Here is a 15,430-nt window from a genome sequence, read left to right as displayed (position 1 = left end):
TGAGATCGGTCTGGTGTGACCACAGACTTCCTGGACAGAGCAGAGATGATCTCTGTCTCACAGCGTGACTTCCACCCACCCCTCACCACACAGACAGCATGTGAAAGGCCTGTGGCTCCTACACACACCGTGCATCATGCCCTGGACACACACACACACACACACAGGAAAACACGACAGCGCCTCACTGCAACCGAGATATCAGATATCAAAGTATGACTGATAGGGCATAAACAGTTTTCTCATTATAATTACCCCCCCAAAAAAGAAAATGTCCACAAGGAAAACAAAATGTTCCCCAAATCCTGTTTATGACGAAAAATTATCTTCAGAACTTTTTTTTTTATACAATTAAAAATGAATGTTTTATGAATGTCCCTGTTTCTTAACAGTCAGACTGGAAACATTCGGAGCGTGGAAGTCGTGCACGGCGACTCCAACTGCATGAGTGAAGACCTCAAACTGCGAACAAGTCACCTACCTGGCTCACATTTTCTTCACTGTTACTGCAGTTGGCTTTATCTTCCCTTGGCCGTAAAAAAGAAAAAAAAAAAAAGAAAAAAAAAACTATGCAGTAAATACGTGCTTACACAACTTTAACTTTTCACAACCATCTGTTCAACTTTACTGTAGGACTTAACTTTTTGTCCTCACCCTAGAATTGATACATCTGCAGGCACAACACATATCCGCTGTATCTGGCCGTCTTCTTTTTTTATACCGGTATAATTGCAAACCTTTCCTATCGTTGTGTGACCCTGTGTTCGTTGTTAGCCATTCTGATTGAACCTTAGTGAGGTTAACACGTTTCTCCAGGGGTAAATTGCACCTTATGTACAAGAAGAAAAAAAAGAAAAAAAGAAAAAAACAAAGGAGCACCATCTGTATGAGTTTGTAAGGGAAGCCAGGTCTTCTGCACATACAGTGTGTCTGAGCACGAGGGCACAATAGCCCATTGTTTTGGAAGGGTACGACTCTTGCGCCCCTCCCCTGGATGTTGGGGGAATAGAGCGCAGTCTGGCTAATATTTAACTAATGACTGTGCCTTCCAGACTCGACCGCCCTCCTCTCACCAACTGCCAGACCTGAGCCATCTCTGCAGTGAACGTCACTGAAGTGTGGCTGTGTGAAATAGAATGTGGAGGGATGGGGCTCTGCACGGTACCAGGGGAGAGGGGTATGGGAGAAAATAACTGTTGGAGAGCCCATAAAAGAGCTGAGAGTGAGGGAGAGATGGATGCACACTGTTGTGTGGGAGGCCAACAAGTCCAGCAGTCTGAGAGAATGCCATATGCTACCTTGAGGCAGGCGAAGTCTAGCAAAAAAGGAGAAGGAGCAGCAAGAGTTAGACAAGAGTGGCTGGTTTCCATAAGCACTGATATTATATGTGTCTGGCCTTCGCATTTCTCATCAAGGTGCATACTTATCCCCCTGGCCTCCCTCAAAGATAGAGGCTAAGACACTGTCAGTCAGGAAACAGGAGAACGAGCTGACAGAGGCGGAGGGGAGGAGGGACACAGATATAATACCAATGAGTGAAAAGGCATAATTAGATAATGAGGCCTGTTTTTGTCAAGTGGGAGAGACACATGAGGGCAGAAAGACAGGAATCTGCGGGGGCAAAATAACAAAAAGAGTGGAAATGAAGGGGAAATGAGGGAGATGGGGAGAAATGAAGAGGGGGAGATGGATATAAAAGATGCAGCAGGGCTGATTATTGTTACGGCGCCACTAGTGTGGACTAAAGCCCCTGTTGCTGCCAGGCAAATGTAGTATTAGTCACTTTAATAATTAATCATCCTGGGAGCATGTCGTTGGAGCCATGCGTTGACCCATTTCTCTCACATTTTTCTCAAACATACCCACAGAGCCCCTCTTTTTTTCTTCTTCACCTTCATTTAGGGGAGGTGGGGGCACGGGCGCAACTCCTCTGGGTCAAGCATGGTCATTTATTAGCCGCATTTCTCAGGAGAAATAAAAGTAATCTCGCTGCTCTTCTCAGAGGCTGGAAACCATGCGGGGAGACAGAATAGCGGCCTCGGCCGCGGCCCAATGGGCCTCACTGACTGTCTGTCCCGGTGAAATATGAAGCCCATATGTAGGACGGCCATCTGAAAGAGGGACCCAGCAGAGCTCCTTCAGGCTTTGATGCTCATCACCACAAAAGCAGATGGTGGTGTCCTGCTCCTAAAACTTTTTGCAACAGCCCCCCTCTCTTCTTTTATTCAATCCTATCCGGCCTATTAGCCCCCTGCCTGTCATGGTCTAGCAGCCTATGCTTAGTCCCCAGGGGGTTTCCAGAGCTATGGAATGAAGTCAAGCTTCCCCATTGACACAGGTCTCACTGGATAGCTTTGAATAGAAGTCAACCGAGTGAAAAGGCATGTTTTAGAGGACAAAATGGAATAAGGTGTGGGGTGGATCAATACTGCAGGGTTGTTTGGACTTGAAATGCTTTGCTCTCTGTGTGCTCAGACAAAGCAGACCTGACTGCAGGTGGCAAAGAATTTTTCCGGACATTGAGTAAAAAAAAAGAAGTAACAAAGGGTGTTTAATGGAAGTGAAACCTGCATGCATCTGTCTAAAAGATTGTGATCAAAGCAGAGAGATAACCAGCTGTGCGTGCTCTATATCTCTTTCTGCCCCTCTTTACTAAAACGGACAGGAATTGTCACCAAGGTCCAATATCAACCTGTGTGCTCCTCACACCCGAGCAATTTCCCGACCAGAGGAAGGCAATCAAAGACTTTAAGTCACACACAATGCAAATGGGTCCGGGAGCCCATCTGTAGTAATCCAGCGGTCCCTCCTGCACCAGTCTGCTTCCCGTCTCAGACTCTCTGTGGCACAAGCCAATTAACTGTTTGATTCAGAGCCGGGGATGAACACCCTAATTGATTACATGGCGATAGTCAATTCAATTATCAATTTAAGCACAAAGAGATGCGACGCCATGAAGTTTGCTGAGCCAGTTCCCCGGTAACTTGGCAGCGCCGCCGTATATGTTTGTTTAAGTGCAGGAATGAAAAGTAAAGGAGGAAGGCAGGGAAGCGGCGGGAAAGCAGCGGGAAAACTGACACTTACTGTAGCTACTGCAGGTTGTTTACTTGCAGTGTCTGACTTATACCTCCTCCCTGCCTCTTCTCTCCCCTCAACACAGACATTCCTCATTGCCACACACACACACAGCCTGACAGAAAAGCACACACACACATATATATAAACACACAAATGTTTGAAATATTACAAACATCCAAACACGAAAATTTTGAGCATGCCATGCACAATGATATAAAATAAAGAAAGACTCCTCTTACAAACAAGCACACAGAGCAGACATAAGCATGCCAAATTAAGACAAAAGCTCAGAGATTTCCACTTGCTTGCTGATGGCTGCCAATACACACGAACGGAACAAAATCACCGATTTGCAGCGATTTAATCACATGAAAAAGCCTTTCCTCTCCTGATCATCCGTGTGATTTTGCTTTGTTTACTCTGTCATGGAGAGCTGCTCTGTTCGATCAGGTTGGAGAGGCACTAGGTTGGGTGGCTGCACTAACGAAGTCTCAATGTGCCGTCTGTCGACAGGGTAATTTCCCAGGATAGCACTGTGTCTCACTCCTCATGGTTCCGCCAGTGAAGATAGAAGATCAGCACCTGAGCCACTGGATAGGAAACTAAATGGACTGAGATTCACACTGCTATTTATTGTCCTCCCTGCATACCTGCTTGAATGGCTTTCGCACCTTCTTTGTGGACATCTGCACACGGCGGCATCGGCATCCAATACTGTGTACATGGAAACTCTATTCATTGCTGGAGCTTCTCACCACCATGCTGGAAAGTAACAGTGGAACGAATCATAAACCAAGTAAATCCATGTGTGCTTTAGTTCATCAATGAATAGAAATAATGATATAATTCTAAAGAATGAGTCCTCAAAAGTTCTCTTTTAACAGCTGAAAACAATACCTTTTCCTTCTGGGTGTTTCAAAAGTCACTGTTTTAATCTGTGTCTTCAAAGGCAACATTTAAGTCGGAAAATCCTACTTAAAAACTGGGATTATATCAAATATGACTGCGCAAAATTGTGTTTGCACTGAGATGCTTCTGTATCTCATTAATAACTGAAAAATAAGAATTTAATTTAATAATATTGCCAGCTAATGTGGGTGGTTTTGGGCAATCCTGCAGGGATGCAACAGAGCTGCTCGCTTTGAATAAGGAAACAGCCCTCTTTAGGATTGTGCAGAGACTATTCTTTGTTGATAATTTGGTGCTGTTTAAATAATCAAGCATGAGTGCACTACAGAGAGTCTTTATCTCGAAATTTACATATCTGCACAGTCTGGGTCATCGTAAACAAAAAGCAAAGCACATGGTACTGTACAAAGAAGAGGAATAACAGAACTGCTGGCTGATAGTCAGATGAGACGAGCAGCTATGCAACAAATGTAAATTGTAGGCGACAGCGTTTCAGACTTTGAGGGGAGTGGAAGCCACAGTGGAGCAGTGTGGATGCACACACACGCACGCGCACGTGCACATTAACCAGGGCACACGGTGACCTTCGCTTTCTTTCATCTAACTGTGAAATGCTGGCTGAAGGAGAAAAATACTTTTTCGCCATTTCAGACCCCTGCCAGGCACTGATGACTGTTCACACAATGACACATAAGTCACACCCCCTTTTTTCTATTAACAGGGAATGGTCCAGGAACAATGTCCTGTACTGACTGTGCAAGATAGAGACACAGAGATGGGAGAGGGGGGGAAAAAAAAGAAAGAACTGCACAGTCTGTTGGGAATTAAGAGGTGGGTGGGGAGGTGTCTCTTTGTTCAACATTTTTTTTTTTAAAGATGCTGTTCTGGGACTTCTCCATCAACCTGACAGGACTCTCCCTCATCCAGCATGGATGTCTGGATGTTGTGTATGTATGAGTACAGAGGTGCACAGCAGGGGGTTGCAGGGATGTAAGACGCTGCAAATGGTCCTCCCAGATGGTTATGTCCCGCTGCTAGTAGGAGGTCTTCAGCCTTTATCTGTGACAGGCAGTAGGTCCTAACATCATTGACACGTAACCTCCTGCTCTAAAGCCCGAAGCCCACAGAGCTGAAGTCTGGAGATATGAGAGAAGGAGGGAGTCCCAGAGCAGTAACAATCCCCCGCTTCTTCCCAGAATTTATTTATTTATTTGAAAGGAAAAGAAAAGACCTCAGTGACAGCCACGACTCAGCAACACAGGGGGGGTGTGGGGGGACTGTGGACCCTCGTTATATTCTTTTTGGCAACACTATTTTCTGTAGCTGCCGCACATACATGGACACGCACAAATGCCCGAGCATGCCCCCCCCCCCCCCCCCGCCTCCTCTGTGAGTTGAAGCTGGTCCAAAGCATCAGCATTGTTGGACAGGCTTACAGAGTGAGAGAGGCAAAGTCCACCGGAGGACAAAGAGCAGGAAGAGAGGCTGCGATGGAGAAATGCGCGGCCACAGCGATACCAGGAGACACTGAAGCCACAGCCTCCTAATCAGCTTGCTGCCAACTTGTAAACAAGGCATTGTCTGGTCCATGCAAGGTCAACTCTGAGATGTACTGAAACAAACCAAGGAGAGACATGGGATGGAGGGAAGAGGCTCAACTGAAGCGCTGAAAAACTGTCATCGTAAAGAGAAGTGACACGATCTAGATTTAGGACAATGTGTTAGCTGCCACATAAGGTGAATTTTAAAAGTTGTCTACTTCAGTGTCCTCGACAATGGCACCTTGTTACCACTCAAATCTCGAGGAAGTCATTTTTTCTGAGAGGCCGGTGTGTGTCAGTGTGTGTTACTGTCACAGCAAGTTGGGGTGATTCTTTTATCCTTTGACCCAGATTCCAGGCAGAACTGAACAGGGGACATGAAAGACACAGACCTCCCAACGGAGCCGGGGTCATGTGCAAAGCCGAACAGAGGAGCACACCGGCACAGGCAGCCGAGCAGAAAACACTATTATACACACCGTCCATGCAGACACACACACACACACACACACACACACACACACACACACACACACACAGCACACATGGTTACAAAGAGGCATGCATGCGCACACACCTTCAAAAAACATTAACATGACCAAGATTGCCAAAAGCAGACGATCTCACATGGAAATGATGTTCGACACACCTGCCCCAGCTCCGCGGCCGAGTCCCTGCCTTCCCCCTTCCACTTGTAAACAGCATGTTAGTTCTAATGAGGGAACATGTGTGGAATCGCTACTGGCATAACAGGACTTCACTACTTAAGAACTAAAACATTGTTTTTTCACTTTGAGATTATCTGTATAGTGAGTTCATGACATTTATAGAACATAAACAATCATATGCTTTCAAAACTTTGCTGTAAACAAAAGGTGAAATACAGCAAATTAAGGCAATCGGTTCATTTGTTCCTACTGAAATCAGCATCAATGTTATTAACTCTGCATTTGTATTTCACATAACAGCGACACAAAGGGTGAAGGAATCAAAGGTTACAGTTTTCACGCATGTTGACTTGAAATTATAAGGATCGTGATTATATTCAGAATGAAAGAAGACACATCTGGAGGCACTGGATCACAGTGCCGGGTTTGTGCCAGTGTTAAATATGGTGCCTCACGTAAAGCCAGATGGTTCCTCACTTCTGACCATCGCCGCCACACTTGTATCCTGCCTGCACTTTTAGTCCCTTCAATGATCTCCCAGGTTTCTCCGACGGCGGGTAAAAACTAAATGCTATCATTTCAGCAACTCAACTTCGCTGATTGTGCTGTCACGGTTAAAAAAAATAATGTTTTTGCTCTGGATATGAGTGACAGTCATTGCCGGTCTCCGACGACTGCGCCTTATGACCGCTGAAATCCCTTAAGGTGCACTTCTTGTTAGAGGTGACAAGTCAGGTTGGAGAAGAAAGCCATTACCCGAGAAGAAAGGCATCAGGCAGCCTCCTGCCGGTATAAATTGAAACCAAATACAATGGCTCCGAGCCAAGAAGGTATTCTGGGAAATCTAATCGAGCTATTTCCTTGCTTTGCTGGTAATTCTAGAGAAGTTTTCTTTACCTCTTATGTGAAATGTCTTTGGTTGATTTTTTTTTTTCTCTAACAAGTCAATTTTTTTTCTCTTATTCACTTAATTTATAATGGATCTAATCAAAAAGCCACGTCGCCCAGACTTCCTGTCAATATTTCTACAATGTCTTATTCTCCCGATCTTTCATCACCTACTCAGCGACTGCAGTCCTCCTCACTTCCTCCTCTCCAGTCGCACAGCGGAGCCTGGGAGCTTGGCCACATGGAACAGGCCTGGGCCACAATGCACAAGGACAAGGGGGGATGAGGGAACTGGTGGGGGTTCAGAGGCATAAAAGTTCCTTTCTTCTCTGCCCTCGCCTCTTTCTTTGAGCCAGAACAGAGGGTTGCCACGGCGATGAGGTTGGTCTGTCTCCCACGGCGTGGTCTGGGAAGAGCAGCAGCTTGCTCTGACATTTACTCAGGCTGGAGGAAACAGAGACGATGGAGCAGTGAAACACACCAACATGCGCTCGCCCGCATACACACACGCCGGAGAGGGAAAAGGGGTGAAACGTTCACAAATGGCAGATGCATTAAGCAGGTGGATTAAACAATGACACCTATAAAGTGTGATGGGCGAAACACACATGATGAATTAGACCTTTAGGTAGATCCTGCTTCTTGGTCTGAGTCCATTCATGCCAGACTTCTATTCCTGGCCTCCTTTTCATTTGCTCACATTTGGATCTTGCCAGTAAGTCATCAAGCCAACATGTAATTCCATCCCAATCATATTCACCATCCAACTCAAGACATCCCATGCACAGAAGTCAGACCTAAAAATGCTCAAACAAACACACAGACGAAGAAAAAGAAAAAAAAAAAAAAAAAGAGCAATCACACTGAAGGGTCAAACTGACAACGATGCCAAAAAAGTTGGTCAGAGACTGCATGGAGCTTTTGTTTGTTTCACATTTCAGCACAGGAAAAGTTGACCCAACAAGATAACTCCCGCTTCATGTGGAAAATCCTTCAGCACCTGTGGCTGCATTGTAGAATTTCAGCCAGACTTATTATTATACGTGCCTGTGGGTCTTTCAGATTTCAACCTTGAATTCATTAACTGGATCACATAGAAAATCTTTGCGCCGATAACGCCGGTGACAATTGTTGGAAAATTATTGCTCTCAGCTCCGAACAAAAGCATATTGAAACTCTGGCTATTTCTGAGTGTGAGATGTGAAAAAGCAGCATTATGAACATAATGAAAAAAAAAAAAAAATGAGTGAGTGCAACAGGCGGGCCAGGCACTGTAAACATGTAGTCATTGCCTCTTATAGCTCACTCAGAATATAATGTACAAGGCTCGGAGACAGGAAAAACACCATATTATATCATGGTGTGACTCATTGTAGAACAATAGTGCTGCTGCTAAAGTGGCAGCATTTTTATGTCATATATCTGAGCTACAGTAGCGACGTTGAAGGAGGAGATGCTAATGAGCACCGAAATACACAAGACCCTCAGTCGTCGGCCGTGAATGAGCTTTGTGTTCCCCACGACGGGAACACCAGCGGAAATGTTCACTTTTAGCCCTTGTCTGATTCAATAGAATCTAATTAAGGGCAGCTTCTCTGGGAATTCTCCGTGTTGCCATCATTCTTCGGAAAACATCAGCAACTGAGACTCAGTTTTCCCAACATGACCAAAAAAAAAAAAAAAAAAAAATCCTTCATCTTCAAAAAAAAGCATCCATTCATGTTTCGAGTGTGCAAGCCCACCTCTGTAGTGCTTCAAAAACAATAAATAAAAACACAATTTAAAAAAAGATAAAACTTACCATGGGGTTTCTTGAAAATATAATAAAAGTGGCGCAGTGAGGATAATACAGGCGGCCCATTGTGAACAGTTTGAAAACTACTTTCTAATAGCTGTTCGTCACCATGCAGTGGGACACAGCTGTCAATAACCTGGTCTGCGGGTTACCATGAGCAACCGAGTCTGGGTATTCACAGAGACGCTCCTCCACGCTCTCAGAGCACCGAGATATTTATCAACACAACACCTCCACCTTTGCTCTCACAGTTTGACCTTTCACTGCAGACACTTCACCACAACTCAGCAACAATCCGCGACTAAACATTGCTTTTTTTTTTTCTCCTGAAATGATTCCAGGGTTTTTCTAATCTGTTTGATTTGTTTTTTCTTTGGTTTTGTTTTGAGGAATGATTGATGCAAACCCCGCAGACATCAGCTCGCCATCATCAGCAGGTGATTATTGGGTCTGGTTCAGCAGGTTGCCGCAATCTTTCCTTCACTAACAAAATTTGTGTTGACATGATTTTCATACAAATATCAGTGAATATTCTGCTTCTTAATTCATATTTATATAAGCAGTTTTGTTTCTGGCATTGTATCTTACAGAGCACCTTCATTTTTTTTTTTTTTTAAATAGCAAATCTTCTAATTTGAACCTTCTTCTGGAGGCTCATGATAGAGCCAGGAATTAAATTTCCATCCAGGTAGAAGCTTTTATGTTTTGCCCAGGTATCCTTTGTATTCACTAAATAAAATAATTCACCTTCATCCCAATATAAACCCACCTTCCTGCTACTGTTGCGTTAAAACGGTCAAAGCAAAAGACTTTGTTCCCTGTTTGTTTTCAAGGAAATCAAATTTTGTGTCATTTGTCAAAACTCTAGTAACATAATGATACGTAATTTTACGTAAGTGAAAAGTGACAATACTTCTACTGTCACCAGCTATTTTTCGTGCACAAGTGTCTGTGCCGGAGTGAAGAGCGCTGAGTCCAGGTGAAAGGTCAAACTCTGTTGACGAGGTGTGAATTTTCCTTTCTGATGATGGACACAACAGGTAATTTGAACAAATGGGGAAAATATACGTTTAACAACAGGCTTGAATTGTTGAATAGTTATTATAGTTACAAACAGAACTGAAAAGGTTGATTGACAGCTTGAAGGTTCTCTTTAGACGATGTTTGTGCTGCTTGCTCTTTGCTCATGATCTGCAAACATTTGGGGATTTAAAGGTGCTGTAGGCAGGATTTTGCTAGTCATTGCTAATTTTTCAGTGTTTTCTTTGGATTAAATGTTAGAGTATCCATTGATAATCCTTTAGGAGTGTAGCATAATTGCACTACCGCGAGGGCGCAACGTTTCCATCTGTCTCTGTTCTGAGCTGAAAAGGAATCTCGACAGCTCCAGGTATCTTTGACCAATCAGAAGAGCCCATGAGACTCTAACCGTGATTGGTCGAGGGGCGTTCGTCGCGCGTTCTTGTGGGAGGGGCTTAACTTGCGTAAGGGCGTGATGTCAGAAAAAACAGGACCGGATTGGCTGTGCTGGGTTTCAAATCGCCATCTTAGATGGGTCAAATAGCCATCTTGCAAGATGGCGGAGATGCGGAATCCTGCCTACAGCACCTTTAAGTAAGAACAAGTAAAATGTTCCTTCATAGCACCTTTCACAGATAAAATATCACAACGTCCTTTGCACCATGTCAATAAAAATGTAAGCATATATAGAAATACGGAAGGAGCAGCCAAGATACAAAAGGGTAAAAACAAAAAACAATAAATATGAAATCGATTGAACAAATAAAATAGAGCAGCGACAGATCGTCCAAAGGCCCGACTGAACGAAAACACTTTCAGCTGCTTCATCAAAGTTTCACAGGAGTCAATTAATCTCAGCTGCGGAGGAAAAGGACAACATCTGCAACATCTGCTGTAACAATTTGCAACCTTTGAAACCTCCAGAAGATCAAACCTCGGTGTGGTGCTGGTGTTCACGTTGTCTGAATCTGCACCTCGTCACCAAGTGTCAGCAGCACCTCGTCCAGACTGAATGTAATTTTAGCCTCACAGACGCCGAGACGCTGCACAGCTGTACAGCCTCCTCTGACAGGTGTGTGCATGTTTCTGAACCGCAGTGATTAATCGCACCTACTTCTTCATAAAGTAATATTGTACTTTTAACCACTAATCCAAAAGGTGAGTTTCTACCAAGGGCTTACTTTTAATAATCTTCTTTAGTTATCTCATCACTGTGTGTTAATTTACTTTTGTTGTGACACGTTTCCTTTTTTTGTGGACGTGGGCTGTTATTTAGAGGCGAGGCAAGGCAGATTAATTTATACAGCACAATTCAGACACAAGGCAGTGCAGAGTGCTTTACAAGGAAATAAAGGAAACGCATTGAAACAAGGCCATTAGGAATGTTACCCTTAAGTGAGGGATAGAGGAAAAAATAGACAGAAATAAACATATACAATAACTGTATGAATGATTGGCAACTATGATCCAAATTTAGACAGAGCCACATTAACATTTGTACTTCATCCCCTCTTTGCTTTAAACGTCTCAGTTTATAGGTAGTATAGACACTTGTCGGTAAACAGAGTTGGTCCCTTGGTGATCGGTTGGTGGTTTTACAAGCTGAATGGTCCTCAGTCTTCTTTTTCTGGACTAAACATTTGAAACAAAAACTCCAGCAATGTGGCATATTTGGATTTTAACTGATTTTATCTTTGTATGAAACAGCTTCATGGATTACATGAAGATCTTTTGAAGAGTTTCTGCCACCAGGCTGTGGTTCTGATACACATTCAATCCTGTTCCTCGTGCCAAAAAAGTGGCATGCACCATCTGCAATGAGGCTAAACAGACATTTGTATACAGTAAAGTGCGTCTCCATAGTCTGCTCATGAAATAAAAGCAGCAGCGACAAGTTTAAACAATGACCGAACAAGTTCCAGTTCCAACTTCTCACTTTTAATGCCCTGAGAAATGGAGAAAGTCACTGAGGTTACATCCACTCCTTCTCCCTGCAGCCTTCATGACCTCGGTATGGAAGAGCCACCAAGCAATTTACTCAAAAAACAACAACAAAACAACAAAAAATAATTACTATCACACAAATGAAGGGAACAAGCAAGGTGACTGTATCTAGTAATTAAGTCCAGTTGGGTATAATAATTACTTTAATGTTGACAACATTTCTTATCAATACAGTAACCACTTTAAAAAGTTTTTCAATTAGTTCACCTGCAAACTAGTAAATAATGTACATCAAGTACAGATCACCTTTTGCTTATGACAAACACCGAACGTCACGCTGAAAATAGTCACTTTATCTTTTCATCTTATGTTCATGGTGCAGTGCAATGATTGTCACTCTTTACCTATTCATGAATGATCCATCCATCGTTTGACTGAGTGATGAAACTGGAGGACCTGAAGTTAGTAAGACTTTTAATGATGAAAAAAAAAGAAAATACAGTAAACACATTTTTTTATTATTACAGTGCAACATTTTATTTCATCATAAAACCTGCTTTTGAATAAGATTTTAGTATGTTGCATGGACATATAAGTGAATTAGTGCATAATCTATGTCAGAAATTAGGATGTAAATATTTTAAAAATACCAGGAACGTTTCACTTAACTTTAATTTGAGTATCTCAAAGAAATGTACCCTCTTTTCTTTGCTCTAGTTAGTAGAGCACTAATAGTAATCACCTCACATGACATGATAACACAATTTTCAACCACTGGCTGTTATTGATCCAATAAAAATACGATAGGAGTCAGTTGATTTCAGTCTTATTGAGGAATGTTGCAACGTTGCGGCAAATAAATTTCAGTTTAAGGCCACAGACGTGACCATATAAGCTTAGTAATTAGATAGAATATCTACAAATGATAATAACACATAGGCTATATTTTTTGTGCACTAAGAAAAAGTTCAAAACCTTTAAAAGTAGAGGGAAAAAAAATGTACAGGTTTTACGTTGTGTTCTCAACAATGCCTTCAAATGTGAACTACAGTGAGACTCTGCATAAAAAGTGAAGAAACTGCATTTTCATTTTGCACATTACAGCAGATGGGAGACGGCAGGTCACCGAGTCAGAGTCTGAAGAGCCGCCACACAGAAAATATCTCGAACCGGAGCTGTAAATGAAATCCCAGTGAATGGATCTCATGGTGTCAACAGCAGCATCTGCACTGAAGGCTGAGCCGATGTGCACCTCCTTCTCAAAGGCATTAAAAATAGACACACGCAAGCTTTAATAGGCCACGGGTGTCAAACACAGTTTAGTTCAGGGGCCACATACAGCCCAATTTTATCTTGAGTGGGGCAGACCGGGAAAACAGTGCCATAATAACCTTTAAATTTATACTTTAAAGTTTCTCTGTGTTGTGGCACAGAGTTTACTGCAGGTGATGGAAATGTCTTTTTTTCACACGAAGGAGGGTTGATAAGATCAACAACCCTCAGCTAAGACCTGTGGAATACAGACTACCAAACACCTTCAATATCAGGTTTTATTTGAATATCATTTAACTTTTAATCTCTTTTTCTTTTTGATTTCGTTGAATTCACGAGACGATGCTGCTGGAACCGAGAATTCGTGGTGAATCTGATGATGATGATCTGTAATGAATATCCACCATCTAACAATCCTGCTGCGCCACCAGTGAGATTTTTTTGCTTTAATTGAGAAATTAAACTTGAAATCTTGCTCGGTTCATCCCACAGACCAAACTGAAGCCCCTGAGCGGCCTGACTCGGCCCGCAGCCTTTATGTTGACACCCGTGTGTTCCTGTAATGTGATGTTTTGTAGCGCATCATCCACAACGTGCATTTTTCCTAATTATTCTGTTGTGGCGGTCATGCCTTCTCTCTTTCCTGAGGCAGTCTGGGAGGCTGACACGGCACCGACACCTGGAGGTAAGTGAAGCTGACAGCTGATTAAAAACCATCACACCGCTCAGTGCCACCTCTGTCGTCCCACAGTGAATCAGACGTGTACCTGCAAGAACAAAAAAAACAAACAAAAAACATCAGCATCGATTAAATGAAACAAAGGATCGGCTCCTGGACTTCCCGGTGAAATTGCAACGTTGTTCAGAATCAACTTGAGTTATTCTTTTAACACTGGAAGCCTTTACTTCACAGCTAAAAGTGAATTTCCTTACAACGTATGCGAGGCTGTGACTTTCCCCTGTTCTAATAGAAGGTAGATACCTGAAGAGCCTCCATGAGAAGACCCCCCTCCCAAAAAAAAAAAAAAAAAGAATCTTTGTGGAATGAAGAGCAGCTGGATAATGAGGATCATCCGGGCCATGAGAAGAAAGGAAGTCACACATAACACCAAATACTTTGAATGAAAAAAATTCTATTTATATCCATCTTGGTGCTGCTGCCGCCTCCCTCCCTCCCCTCACTGATTTGTGTGTAATTAATGTTGCTGCTGCCTTGCTGAAGGTATGGAGGCTGTACTTGTACCCGCAGGTGTTTTGCTCTTCGTACAATCAGCAGGAACGGAGCCTGAACATACAGTTCATCCCGCGGATAATTAGAAAACTCCCTGTTTTGTCACTTGTTGATTTTGTGTATGAGTCTGTTGAGAGGTTGTAGATGATTGTGAAAACATCTTCATTCTTGTTGTGTTTGAACAGAAAATCTCCAAATACAGACAAAAGGGTTTAGATAAATGTATGTCTGATTTAAGTTCTGTTGCGTTTAATGATCTAACCTCTGAAACCTCTGAGTGCAGGCTTCGAGTTTGTCTATATGTTAGTTTTCCTTTCCGTGGTGGACGCTCCCTGAAGTTGGATAAGGTGATGTAGATTTTGAAAGTAGTGGTGATTATTCAACTATAGGATAAGAGTGACATTCCCTTAGAGACAGCCTTCCTTTTCACTTCATCTTGAATTTTTCATGGACTCTTTTTTTGGTTTCACTGCCTTTTTTTTTCCCCAGTTTTTGTTCAGTTAACTTTTACAATGCATTTCTCATTTTCTGACTTATTAAAATGGGAAGCCACAGCACTTGATTTTTTTTTTTTTTTTTTTTAATAAAACATCAAAACTTTTCCTATTAATCCCCCGGTTCAAATGTACATGTTGCCACTTTGAGCATCCTGCAAAGATCTCAGCAATCACAAATTGAAGTATAGTTTAATTTAGATATGACTGATTTTCTTGCTTCTATCTCTTTGTGCCGCCGTCTTCATTTGTAGACTCCCTCCCTGTGATGAACACACACACTGATGGTCAAAGCCTAATTTGTATCCTGTCCGTCTCCGCGGTGCGTGTGGTCACTCCCACCGCGATGAGGATCAGGACGGACCAAATGATGCTTTCCACTGGATTTATCCTTTTTTTTTTTTTTTTTGTTCGTATAATCTCATCACTCGCCAAAGGCACTTTCCTACAACCCATCAGGGGTCTCGAACTTGCTCTTCTCTGCAACGTGTCCTTTCTCCCCCTCAGTCTCGGGGGGTCACTCATTCTGCCGAGGATGAACTCAGGGGGATAGGAGCAGCAGGAGCGAGATGAGCCTGGAGGGGATCTTC

General features: G+C 42.9%; 1 long non-coding RNA gene across 2 annotated transcripts in view; it reads right to left on the bottom strand.

The window, feature by feature from the left end:
- Nucleotides 1-12,426: 12,426 nt before the first annotated feature.
- The window catches only part of LOC115396209 (uncharacterized), a 70,696-nt gene continuing 67,692 nt past the window's right edge, over nt 12,427-15,430 (bottom strand). For both annotated transcript variants that reach the window (XR_003932362.1, XR_003932361.1), the window contains one exon: nt 12,427-13,882. This is a non-coding gene — a long non-coding RNA (uncharacterized LOC115396209). The remainder of the gene's footprint in view (nt 13,883-15,430) is intronic.

The sequence above is a fragment of the Salarias fasciatus genome, chromosome 11 (genome assembly GCF_902148845.1).
Source record: "Salarias fasciatus chromosome 11, fSalaFa1.1, whole genome shotgun sequence".
NCBI classification, from domain to species: domain Eukaryota; kingdom Metazoa; phylum Chordata; class Actinopteri; order Blenniiformes; family Blenniidae; genus Salarias; species Salarias fasciatus.
This window is presented reverse-complemented; position numbering and strand designations above follow the sequence as displayed.